The following is a 12,839-nucleotide window of genomic DNA, read 5'->3' as shown; positions in this document are numbered from 1 at the left end:
GTAAATAAAAACCAGGCCCTTTTATCACTGTAAGTGGCTCATTTTTCATCCAGAGGTGTCTGGAATTCAAACAGGGCAATAAACTCCAGCTACTCATCTTTGCCCTGTCAAATGTACACAGGCCGGCTACCACCAAGGCTCATGTGCTACAGGGGCCAGATGGAGATCAGTCTCTACCCAGTGGAGAGGGAAGTGTGGGTCAGCCCCGCCCTCCCCTTGCAGGGGAGGAGGGGCTGAAGGGAATTCATTAACCTGGAGGGCACGCTCCCATTCTGTGCCAACATCTTTCAAGAAGACAGGGAGGGAAATTTCCTCCTTGCATTCCCCTCCCACTGATTGCAGCCTGGCCTGCCAGTGTGACTTTGCTACAGCGTCCATGACAAGCACAGGGAGGTAAGGAGCCTTATTTTCAGCTGTCAGTGAGAAGCGGGGTCAGTAAGCAGAGACTAAACCTGATCGGTTTCCAATACCCCTGGCCAATGTCACTGCCTCAGCTTAGCCGGCTTTTCAGAAACAATGTACCCCTGAAGGCAATGAGAATTCTTTCCACTGACATCTATGTGATGTGCGGGGCAGCTGGCTTTTTAGATTGAGCTGCAAGAGGCGGGAACCCCAGAACGACCCACCCCCTTCTCTGCCAATCCCCCAGTCAGACTTTTTCCATGTTTCTTGGAGACTAAAGTCTGCTGTGGTCCAGAGATGGGAACCCAAGAAACTAATTTAAAGCTGCTAATTTGGGGATGTGTTTAAATCCTCAAGATAAAAGGAGAAGGGTAGTAACACAATACTTAATAATGACATAAATAATTAGCCAGAAGGCTGGCTTGCTAAATTAGTGCCACCTCAGATTGGATCTTGTTGGCTGTTTCTCAAGTAGGATCAGGCTAACTTTGCACGGGGAAGCTTCAGGGAAACCTGGGGTACTGCAGGAAGTGCTGCTTGTTATTCAGTAGGTTGTGTTCTTTGCTCTGAATCGGAGTTAGGGATGTGCTAAGCTGTCGGAGGCGCCATCTTTCAGATACAAAGCAAACTTGACGTCCTTATTTCTTGAGAGCATTGACTGTGACATGGTACCTCACGCAATGTGTTTGCCTCTCTCATACCACTGTCCTTGTTTCTTAATCACATCTGAATTTCTTTGTAAAGGTAGATTTTAATTTCTCTGTCCTCCTTTGAGCTTCTGATTGCTCTTTTATAACTAAACAAGATGACGTTTGTAACTGAAAATTAATGATGACATATTTTGTACCTTGTACTGTAACCCAGAAACCTTTAAACATGAAGATTTAACCCCACAAAAACTCTAATGGTGCTTTTCAGAAAGGTCGGGGCATGTAAGTGGCACTGTGGTCCAATGGGTAAGGCACCAGACTGGGACTTACAAGACCTAGATTCTATTCCTAGCTCTGCTGCTGACCTGCTGTGTAACCTTGAATAAGTCACTTCACCTCTATGTGCCTCTGTTTTCCCTCCAACATTTATTGGTCCTGTTTAGACTGTAAGCTCTTTGAGGCCTGGTCTACGCTACGAGTTTAGGTGGAATTTAGCAGCATTAAATCGAATTAACCCTGCACCCATCCACACAACGAAGCCATTTTTGTCGACATAAAGGGCTCTTAAAATCAATTTCTGTACTCCTCCCCGACGAGGGGAGTAGCGTTGAAATCGACATTACCGATTCGAATTAGGGTTAGTGTGGACGCAATTTGACGGTTTTGGCCTCCGGGAGCTATCCCACAGTGCACCATTGTGACCGCTCTGGACAGCAATCTGAACTCGGATGCACTGGCCAGGTAGACAGGAAAAACCCCGCGAACTTTTGAATTTCATTTCTTGTTTCCCCTGCGTGGAGAGCTGATCAGCACAGATGACCATGCAGTCCCAGAATCGAAAAAGAGCTCCAGCATGGACCGTATGGGAGGTACTGGATCTGATCGCTGTATGGGGAGATGAATCCGTGCTATCAGACCTCCGTTCCAAAAGATGGAATGCCAAAACATTAAAAAAAATCTCCAAGGCCATGATGGACAGACTATAGGCTGAGCACGTGCAGAATGGTGGTTCACTCGACTTCCCTGTAAGCCAACTGCCCTCCTCTCCCCCCTTTGATCTCTGCTTGCAGAGGCAATAAAGTCAGTGTTGTTTCAAATTCATGCATTCTTTATTACTTCATCACACAAATGGGGGGATAACTGCCAAGGAAGCCCGGGAGGGGTGGGGGAGGAGGGAAGCAACGGGAGGGGTTGTTGTAGGGGCACCCCCTAGAATGGCATGCAGCTCATCATTTCTGCGGGATGTCTGGGGCTCTTACCCGGAGCGGCTGCTTGCATCTGGTTCTTTAGTAGGCTTGCCTGATATTCTAGGCAGCACTGAATCTCTATTAGACAAAACTTAAAGAAGAGAATGACCTGGGGAGTCATTCCCATTTTTGTCTAGGCGTCCCTGACTGACCTCACGGAGGCCGGCCAGGAGCACCCATGACAGCAGCAGACGGTACAGTATGACTTCCCTGCAGTATTCGTGTAGCTGAAGTTGCGTACCTTAGGTCAACCCCCCCTCCCCCACCCAGTGTAGACCTAGCCTAAGGGTAAGTGGTATTAAGAATGCAAAACCGGAAGAGAAGTTTATCTGAACAAGGCCATAATTAAGTGCCTCAGGGCTATCAGAACCACTATGGTTGATGTTTCCTACATCTAACTAAGAGGTGGCAAGCAGAAGGAATTTATAAATAGCAGGGGGTGACATACAACTAGATACACAAAGGGATTTAGACACCTAACTGCCACTTTAGACACCTCAACTCTTTTTCAGCTGCTGTCTAATTTTGTAGGTGCCTAAAGTCCCATGCACCTAATTTCCACTCGTAAAGTCCCTTAGGCACCTAAAATTCTGTCATTGGACATGCACCCAACATTTTAAGGTCCTGATACGTGCCTTAACCCCAGCGGAATCCTCAACCTAGACATTCCCCCTGCCTATCTCACCTGCAGGACCCAATCCAATAGGTGTTCTCAGGGGCCATCTAACATTCAACACTACAGAAAACCTAGGAACTGCCCCTTCCCCCTGTGCTTAGATGTTTCGCTGCGTGTGTGTTCTCCCTGTGTGCTGCCCCAGCTCTGTGCAGACAGCTGGCACAGCAGATCTTGTGTGAACTGTCCAATGACCACAAGATTTGTTAAGGGACGAAGGCACCAGGCCAGGTTTATTGTCAACAAAGCACGGTAATAGCACCTGGCAGACTCTACGAGGATACTAAGACATGTATGCCCATGACAATGGACACAGCTCAGTGAATGGTGGGAGTTTCCATTTCCCCCTTGGCTGCTCAAAGTTACTTCCTCTGAGATACATTTTTATACCCTGATACAAACAAGTTATGTACTGCCCCTCTGACATAGTGAGTTACTGCCCCCTGACGTGACTAGTTATCACCCATCACCTTGTACATGTTGGTTCGATTAAAACATTTTTATTACATACTGTCATCCTGATTTTATTTTTCAGGAGGAGACAGTGCGTTCCTGTTATCCTTGGGGAATGTTTTTGTACCATCCTTGATATCAGGATGTTCTGGTGCCACTTGATATCGGGATGTGTTTGCGTGAGTACTCACTCTATGCTTAGCACTTCTTAAGAATGTGTAGTTTTGCAATATTAGCCCTGTTCTTGCTAAATTCTATGAACAGGTTCTACCTTATACCAGGCCTTTAATACAAGGGCTTATGTCTCAGGCTCTCTTCCTACTACACCCCCTAAATAACTTTTAGGCCTGTAATTCTCCCAGGATGTAGGAGACCACTGGTTCAATTCCCACTTTGCGTAATGTGGGATTTGAACCCCCCTCTCCCATTGCTGAGGCGAGTGCCCTAACCAGGGGACACTGGAACAAGGTACAGGATAGACACCAATCCCAGAATATTGCATAGCCCAGGGGTTCGGGCACTCACCTGAGAGATGGGAGACGTGCTTTCAACTCCCTGCTCCACACCAGGCAACATGGGGATTTGAACCCAGCTCTTCTGTATCGGGGTGAGTGCTTAGACACTGGCCTAAAGGTTATTTTTGTAGAAAGGGAGTGGGAGGGGGCACCAACTCCTCGGGTTTTTTTAGAGAAAGGGCTCAGGTGCCTTACTCCAGGAGAGGGTTCATGGCTGTGACTCCCCAGCAGAGAGAAGTGTCTCCCCCCCAGCCTGGAATTAGGTGCCAAACTCCCTTTGAGGGCTTAGGCCACCTTCCTCTCCTCAGCATTTCCTATTGGCTGGCTTAGGTGGCTCCCTGCCCGGCATGCTGGCTTCTGTGGATCCCATTCTATGGTGCCTGTTTCTCCCCATTCATTGTATTCATTGAATTAGATGCCTAACTCAGGCCTGTGGATTCCATCAGGGACAAAGTGAAGAGTTGCAAGTTAGGTGAGGCTAGGCTCCCTTTGTGGATCTAGCCCTAAACATCCCTTCCCCTACAGTGCAAAGCCGCAGCCTTTAAGCCATTTTCAGCAGCTAAGGTACAGATGCCATCTGCTCATGGAAGGGTTGAAAGCAGGTTCAGAGTCTGAATCTATGGCTTGGGCCCTTTGAAACGTCACAGGACAGGAAGAAGACGACCACACCCACTCCATTTAAGCAGGCTTTCCAAAGAGCTGCAGTCTAAAGAGGGGCCAAAAGCGGTAGCTCAGCCAGCGCCGGACAATCCATGATCCATGTGAATGTTAATGTTCATTGGCTGATGTCAAAAACAATTCAGCTAAAGCAGGAGGAGAAACACAAGGAATACAAGGGCAGCCTCTGAAGGAGCCAACTGTGTGACTAATGCAGCTACCTTCTGAGTAATGCTTGAACAGAAACATAAATAATAATTAATCCAATTCTACTCTTTCAGGAGAATGGAGTGGAGCCCTCTGTGTTTGGACAAAAGCAGGCCTCTGTGTTTAATGACAAGAAAATCCTTGTGAATTTTTATTACTTACTGTAAAGGCTGTAAAAACCCTACATTAGGAAATAAACCTTGCAGCTGATTTATGGGGTGGCCACGGGGGCAGACGCTTTTTAATTTGCTTACATTTCAGCGAGATGTTGCAAGAAATGGTTGGTCAGTAGAAGCGGCTGTCCCCCTCATTTTGGTACCCAACCCAATATGCCAGTATGATGCTAGGAGACATGCTGCACCTGGGGGTTTGGATGAGGTGTAAAACCAAAGGCCTGAATGCTTGTGCTAAGAGCCCATGTCATTTCTTTGCACAATAGATGTGTTGAGGCCAAACACTTTGCTTAGGGAGCCAGTGTGGCTTAGAATGTAAACCAGTGGCTTGTGATTCTGTCTATCACGGTTCTGTTCCTGGCTCTGGCTGGCATTAGGCAAGTCACTTCATTTCTCTGTACTGCAGATTCCCTATCTGTAAAATAAGGATACTGTGCTCCATCTGCAAAGTTTTTGATCTGCTGATGGAAAAGCACTATATAAGAATATGCTCTTATTATTAAATACATAATGGCTGCCTAAAATTCCCTCTGCAGTTGGATTTGACTTTCTTAGGGCTTGTCTATACTTACCGCGCTGGTTCGGCGGCAGGCAATCGAACTTCTGGGTTCGATTTATCGCGTCTAGTCTGGACGCGATAAATCGAACTCAGAAGTGCTCCCCGTCGACTCCGGTAATCCTGCTCGCCGCGAGGAGTACGCGGAGTCGACGGGGGAGCCTGCCTGCCGGGTCTGGACGGCGGTAAGTTCGAACTAAGGTATGTCGACTTCAGCTACGTTATTCACGTAGCTGAAGTTGCGTACCTTAGTTCGATTTGGGGGTTTAGTGTAGACCAAGCCTTAGTTTTGGTGGATTCTGTCAAGCAGCTGCCCTTTTCCATCTCAGAGGTGGCTGCACGTCAGTGGTGGTGAAGCGATTCCATGTATGTAAAGCTTGTAAAGGACTTTGGGATAAAGATTCCCTCCTAAATGGAATGTATTGTCCCCCTCATCTTCTGAAGGGGAGGGAGGGAGACTGCCACAAACGACTATCATCAGGCAGGACTCGGGACAGCAAGTTTCTTCTGAGATGTCTCTGTCAGGGCTAGTCAAAATTCCAATGAAACTGTTTTTCATCAGAAAATTGGATTTTTAGAGAAAATGGAATTTTTTGCACAACAGTGTCTATTTTCTGTTGAAAGATTGACTTTTTATAAAGAAAAACTACATCTCCCACAATTCACTGCAGTTAGGGATTCTCATGATACACCATGGTGGCTTAGCAAGAGGAGAGACCGCATTGCATCATGGGAGATATAGTGAACATGGAACCCAACCCATCAAGGAGAATGGAGGCACCTGAACAACAATTACCATGAGGCACTACAGCAGCATTTCCTAATCAAAAGATTTTTCAGACAAAAATTTTCAGGTTTCGATTTTTTTTCATTGAGAAAATTAGTAGTAGTTGTAGTTTTTGTCAAAATTTTCCACTGAGGGTAGGGTTTAGACCAGCTCTATTATTGATCCATTTACAACGCACTCTTCACAATGTTACCTGAGTACAGGCTAGTTTCACTGTTGCTCTGCAGATTAATTCCAGTGTTGCCATTCTTATAATTTAATCATGGATTACACACTATTTGTGTAACCCTTCTGCCAAGCGGTGGAGCTTCCTCTCAAAATGACAAAACAATACCAGCTCAAGCCCCCACCCAGAAATCTGGGAAAACTAAGCACCCCAACTGGGCACTTCTAGGAGGCAATACTTCACTACTTGCAAGCACTAAGTCTTGGGGTATGTCCAATCCGGCGGGTAGTGATCGATCTATCAGGGATCGATTTATCGTGTCTAGTGTAGACATGATAAAATTGATTCCCCAATCGCTCTGCTGTCGACTCCGGAACTCCACCATGGTGAGAGGCGGAAGCGGAGTCGACGGGGAAGCGGCAGAAGTCGACTCGCCACCGTCCTTACGGCCAGGTAAATTGACCTAAGATACACCGACTTCAGCTACACGATTCGTGTAGCTGAAGTTGCGTATCTTAGGTCGAAACCCCCCCACACACACCAAGTGTAGACCAGGCCTTGTATTAAGAGGAGAGGGAATACAGCATTAATTTTGTGACAACACTGCAACAAAGACTCAAAAGTTCGCAGACGATATGTAAACACCCACTATATCCTGGAGAAACCTCACTAACTTAAGTTAAACCTTATTGAACTTAGTTTTTGTGTCTCAGGAGTCATTATAGTAAAAATGCAAATGTTTACGTGTTATTGTGGGGTTGTATGTAACTTGTCAAGGAGACATGACCAATGTAAACCTTGGGCAGTGTTATGAGCTCCAAAGGACTCTTAAACAATGGGCTAAGACAAGAATAAACTATTACTTGAGTAGGGTTTCATAGGAAACACTTGAGAGGAAGGGAATACAAATTATCCACCTACAGCTCCATGCTTTTGAGGAGAAATCCATTGTTTGGCTGATTCCCTAGTCACAAAAAGAACAGGAGTACTTGTGGCACCTTAGAGACTAACAAATTTATTAGAGAATAAGCTTTCGTGGGCTACAGCCCACTTCTTCGGATGCAGAGAATGGAACATATATTGAGGAGATATATATACACACATACAGAGAGCATGAACAGGTGGGAGTTGTCTTACCAACTCTGAGAGGCCAATTAAGTAAGTAAAAAAAAACCTTTTGAAGTGATAATCAAGCTAGCCAAGTACAGACAGTTTGATAAGAAGTGTGAGAATACTTACAAGGGGAGAAAGATTCAATGTTTGTAATGGCTCAGCCATTCCCAGTCCTTATTCAATCCTAAATTGATTGTATCTAGTTTGCATATCAATTCCAGCTCAGCAGTCTCTCATTGGAGTCTGTTTTTGAAGTTTTTCTGTTGTAAGATAGCCACCCACAGGTCTGTCATTGAATGACCAGACAGGTTAAAGTGTTCTCCCACTGGTTTTTGAGTATTATGATTCCTGATGTCAAATTTGTGTCCATTAATTCTTTTTCATAGAGACTGTTCGGTTTGGCCAATGTACATGGCAGAGGGGCATTGCTGGCACATGATGGCATATATCACATTGGTAGATGTGCAGGTGAACGAGCCCCTGATGGTATGGCTGATGTGATTAGGTCCTATGATGATGTCACTTGAATAGATATGTGGACAGAGTTGGCATCGGGCTTTGTTACAAGGATAGGTTCCTGGGTCAGTGGTTTTGTTCAGGGATATGTGGTTGCTGGTGAGTATTTGCTTTAGGTTGGGGGGGTTGTCTGTAAGCGAGGACAGGTCTGTCTCCCAAGATCTGTGAGAGTGAGGGATCATCTTTCAAGATAGGTTGTAGATCTTTGATGATGCGCTGGAGAGGTTTTAGTTGGGGGCTGAAGGTGACAGCTAGTGGTGTTCTGTTATTTTCTTTGTTGGGCCTGTCTTGTAGGAGGTGACTTCTGGGTACTCGTCTGGCTCTGTTAATCTGTTTTTTCACTTCAGCAGGTGGATATTGTAGTTTTAAGAATGCTTGATAGAGATCTTATAGGTGCTTGTCTCTGTCTGAGGGATTGGAGCAAATGCGGTTATATCTTAGAGCTTGGCTGTAGACAATGGATCGTGTGGTGTGTCCTGGATGGAAGCTGGAGGCATGTAGGTAAGTGTAGCGGTCAGTAGGTTTCCGGTATAGGGTGGTATTTATGTGACCATCGCTTATTAGCACAGTAGTGTCCAGGAAATAGACTGCTTGTGTGGATTGATCTAGGCTGAAGTTGATGGTGGGATGGAAATTATTGAAATCATGGTGGAATTCCTCAAGGGCTTCTTTTCCATGGGTCCAGATGATGAAGATGTCATCAATGTAGCGCAAGTAGAGTAGGGGCGTTAGGGGACGAGAGCTAAGGAAGCATTGTTCTAAGTCAGCCATAAAAATGTTGGCATACTGTGGGACCATGTGGGTACCCATAGCAGTGCCGCTGACTTGAAGGTATATATTGTCCCCAAATGTAAAATAGTTGTGGGTGAGGACAAAGTCACAAAGTTCAGCCACCGGGTTAGCTGTGACATTATCAGGGATACTGTTCCTGATAGCTTGTAGTCCATCTTTGTGTGGAATATTGGTGTAGAGGCCTTCTACATCCATAGTGGCCAGGATGGTGTTTTCTGGAAGATCACCGATGGATTGTAGTTTCCTCAGGAAGTCAGTGGTGTCTCAAAGATAGCTGGGAGTGCTGGTAGCGAAGGGCCTGAGAAGACAGTCCACATAACCAGACAAGCCTGATGTTAGGGTGCCAATGCCTGAGATGATGGGGTGTCCAGGATTTCCAGGTTTATGGATCTTGGGTAGCAAATAGAATACCCCTGGTCGGGGTTCTAGGCATGTGTCTGTACAGATTTGTTCCTGTGCTTTGTCAGGGAGTTTTTTTAGCAGATGGTGTAGTTTCTTTAGGTAATCCTCAGTGGGATCAGAGGATAATGGCCTGTAGAATGTGGTGTTGGAGAGCTGTCTAGCAGCCTCTTGGTCGTAATCCAACTTATTCATGATGACGACAGCACCTCCTTTGTTAGCCTCTTTGATCAGAGTTGTTTCTGAGGCTGTAGATGGCGTTGTGTTCAGCATGGCTGAGGTTATGGGGCAAGTGATGTTGCTTTTCCACAATTTCAGCCTTTGCACGTTGACGGAAGCAATCTATGTAGAAGTCCAGTCTGTTGTTTCGACTGTCTGGAGGAGTCCTCGCAGAATCCTTTTTTTTTTTTTGTAGTGCTGGTAGGGGGGATTCTGTGGGTTAGTATGGGTTAGTCACAATGATTCTCAGAGTCATGGCAGTGCTTGTTCTAAGTTAACAGCTGTTATGAACTTGTGACCACAGAAAAACCACTTGGGGACTGTTTATTAGCCAGAGCCCTTGTTAGAGTTGGGCTTATTTGCCTGTTTGTAGGTACTTGTATTGTTATTTAATGTTTTCTCTGTGATGCTTTCACTGTAAGAATACATGTGCTTGCTTAGAAAAAGCTGTGTGGTAATTTAACTGTGTCAATTACACTGATTACAACCTCTGAGGAGAAAAGCAAAGCAGATCTGCTTAGGCAGTCTGACTGTGCTGGGGAATGCACAGTGTAGGCAGGGAGCTGTGCAGGCTGGAAATACCCTGGCCAGGAGGGGCAGAGACCACCACCAAGAAGGTGATGACTGGAAGCCAGAAGCCTGAGAGTGGGTGCTTGGGTGCCACAGAGGGGGAATACAGGCGCAGGTGCACTGAACTGTAACACCCCATTCATAAGTATCAGAGGGGTAGCCGTGTTAGTCTGAATCTGTAAAAAGCAACAGAGGGTCCTGTGGCACCTTTGAGACTAACAGAAGTATTGGGAGCATAAGCTTTCGTGGGTAAGAACCTCACTTCTTCAGATGCAAATCTGAAGAAGTGAGGTTCTTACCCACGAAAGCTTATGCTCCCAATACTTCTGTTAGTCTCAAAGGTGCCACAGGACCCTCTGTTGCTTTTTACCCCATTCATAGTTTGTTGTCCAGGTCAGCAAAATCCCAGAGTCCAGGGGTGGGTTCACCTCCAGCCTCCCACGAGGGGGAGGGGGTGTAGTGACTCTGCTGCTGCTGCCACCTCTGTCATATCCTTGGTCCAGTCTGGTCGTACAGCACCATTACCACCTAATCCAGCTATTAGTAATCATAGCTCTGGGATTTGCTGGGGGTAGAGGGCATCTTTGATGGGATGTGGGTGGTCTGACCTGATGGTCAAAGCAGGAGTCAGGCCAGGTCTGATGTTGGGACGTCAGAGTTCAAGACAGGCCAAAGGGCAAAGCAAGAGTTGAAAGTCAGGAGGCAGGCAGAGTCAGGTTACCCAGAGACAAACAGATTGATATCCAGTCAGGCAGCTCAGAGAAGCAGGGGCACAAGACATACTGTCCAGAGCCAGGTGCTGGGTTTATATAGAAGCTGTGGGCCAGCCAGGACCCCAGCGTTCTGCAAATCAAGTTACAGGGCTAGCTTCTGCCTTAGCAATTGTTAGTGGGTGGCTGGTTGGAGCTTTCTAGCTCCTAAGAAACTTGTAGACATGAGTTTGAGATATGCCTTTAGCTGCAGTACCATGTTCTGAGGCTCTACCCTCTACTCCTTACTGATTTCACTAGGTAGCAGACTTGCTACTTCTTCTCTGCATTGTCTTTCACCAGAACATTGACCCCACAGCAAGTCTAAGGCTCAGTCCGCCAGACCATCTTATTCATGATTTTAGCTTTAGTGATCACTGAAAAGAAACAAGGATTTCCACCACAACCTAACCACCTCTATTTTTAAATGCTAGGGAGCAAGACAGAAAGAGCACCTATAATCCTCACTATCAAGTAGAAAAAATAACTCCTACATCATGGTATGTTGAGTAAAGTAGGTGTGTTTATGCAAATATAGTCTGCTCCCGAGATTTGTTCCTCCACTTCATCAATAGATGACAGAAGAGAGCTCATTCAGACCACTGGTTACATCTGGTATTTTATTTAAAGTCCCAGCTCCCAGGGACAAGTAATTAGGGGAGAATCTCAGCTTCCATTTTTAAAAAGGGGTAAATTTTTAGCCCTCCTGGTTGTGGAGAAGTGCCTGAAAATGTGCACCAAGTGTGAGCTAAAGGCTCTGAGACCAGAAAAATAATAAAAAGATCCCAGATTTATTTGTTTTTTAATCTCATGATTTTTGAGGCCTGACTCGGGATTTTTGAACACTTAGGGTTGGCATCACTGTAACTCACTGCACGTTGTTATGTTAACCCCTTCCATTCCCTCCAGCTGTGCTGTTCAACAGAGCGTAGCTGTATGGTTGTGTGGCATTCATGTTGTTGAGAGCAGTGTAATGGAACGAGCTTGACTCCCCTGACTTTGCATTACATGAAACAATCAAAAGGCTAATGGGGGACCTATTAATTCCTCCCAGACTAGGTGTTTAACCCCACTAGACCCCAGCAAAGCTACCCAATTACTACACTGCAGCAGGTTTGTTAGGGAATTTGCTCCCAAACCTGGGTTGTGACCCCCTCTCCCCACACATGAAGGATAAATGATCATACAGTGATGCACGGTTGGCAGGCTCTCTTTATAAAATGTTTTGTATGTACATTTCCTTCAAGTGATGAGAAGCTGTGAGAAAACCTGAGTCTGTATAAAGGGCTTTATAGTAAGTTTCTGATCAAAGCAGAGCACTAAAATCACTTTCCTGCAGAAATCAACTCAGCTGAAATAGACCAGGCTACTGCGGACAGTGGGGGGGCTGTAGAAGGGAGAGAGGACGACTCCGCTGAGAAAGGAGAAGCTGGATACATAGCAGTAACTACTGAGGGTGCTGGGGTAAAGTGTGGTTTTCTTGAGAAGAGCTATGAAGGCTGCATTTTCCAGGGTGGTGAGGGGCCTCCGGCTAAGGAGCTGTTGATGATGGCTGTGAGCGGAGAGGCACGTGAAGTGTCACAGCATAGAGTCTATGAAGGATGCCGCTCACTTTGCAGAACAGATGGTGTAGGCAGGGACAGGACTGTTGGAAGGTTTCTGGGTTGGCAGAAGCAAGAGGAAGAGAGAAGATGCACCATTAAAATATATATGGGGTGAACCTGACTCAAGGAGGGCTGGCTATTTTCTCATTCCCCTCTCTCTCCTCACTCAGTCCTAGCAGTTACATGGACTCTGTTCCCGGATACTGCTGCTTGCACATAGATTCTGTCGGAAAAGGCCATGGCGTCAAAGGCAGGAAGGGAGAGCCCATGTTTAAATGCCTGGGGACAGCGTATGAGTTTTTGATGCGTAAGCCAAACATTTTGGAACCAAATGCTTTAGCTGGGTGGTCCTACATAAAAGATAATGCATCCCGTTGGAGTGTATTTGTGG

General features: G+C 46.1%; 1 long non-coding RNA gene across 1 annotated transcript in view; it reads left to right on the top strand.

Annotated features, from left to right (window-relative positions):
• The first annotated feature begins 251 nt into the window (after window positions 1-251).
• LOC135977234 (uncharacterized) overlaps window positions 252-12,839 on the top strand; it is a 41,437-nt gene continuing 28,849 nt past the window's right edge. The window contains exons 1-2 of the long non-coding RNA XR_010594613.1: window positions 252-393; window positions 3,508-3,604. This is a non-coding gene — a long non-coding RNA (uncharacterized LOC135977234). The remainder of the gene's footprint in view (window positions 394-3,507; window positions 3,605-12,839) is intronic.

The sequence above is a fragment of the Chrysemys picta genome, chromosome 23, assembly GCF_011386835.1.
Source record: "Chrysemys picta bellii isolate R12L10 chromosome 23, ASM1138683v2, whole genome shotgun sequence".
Lineage (NCBI taxonomy): Eukaryota > Metazoa > Chordata > Testudines > Emydidae > Chrysemys > Chrysemys picta.
The sequence above is the reverse complement of the archived record's forward strand: the minus strand, read 5'-3'. Positions and strand labels throughout refer to the sequence as shown.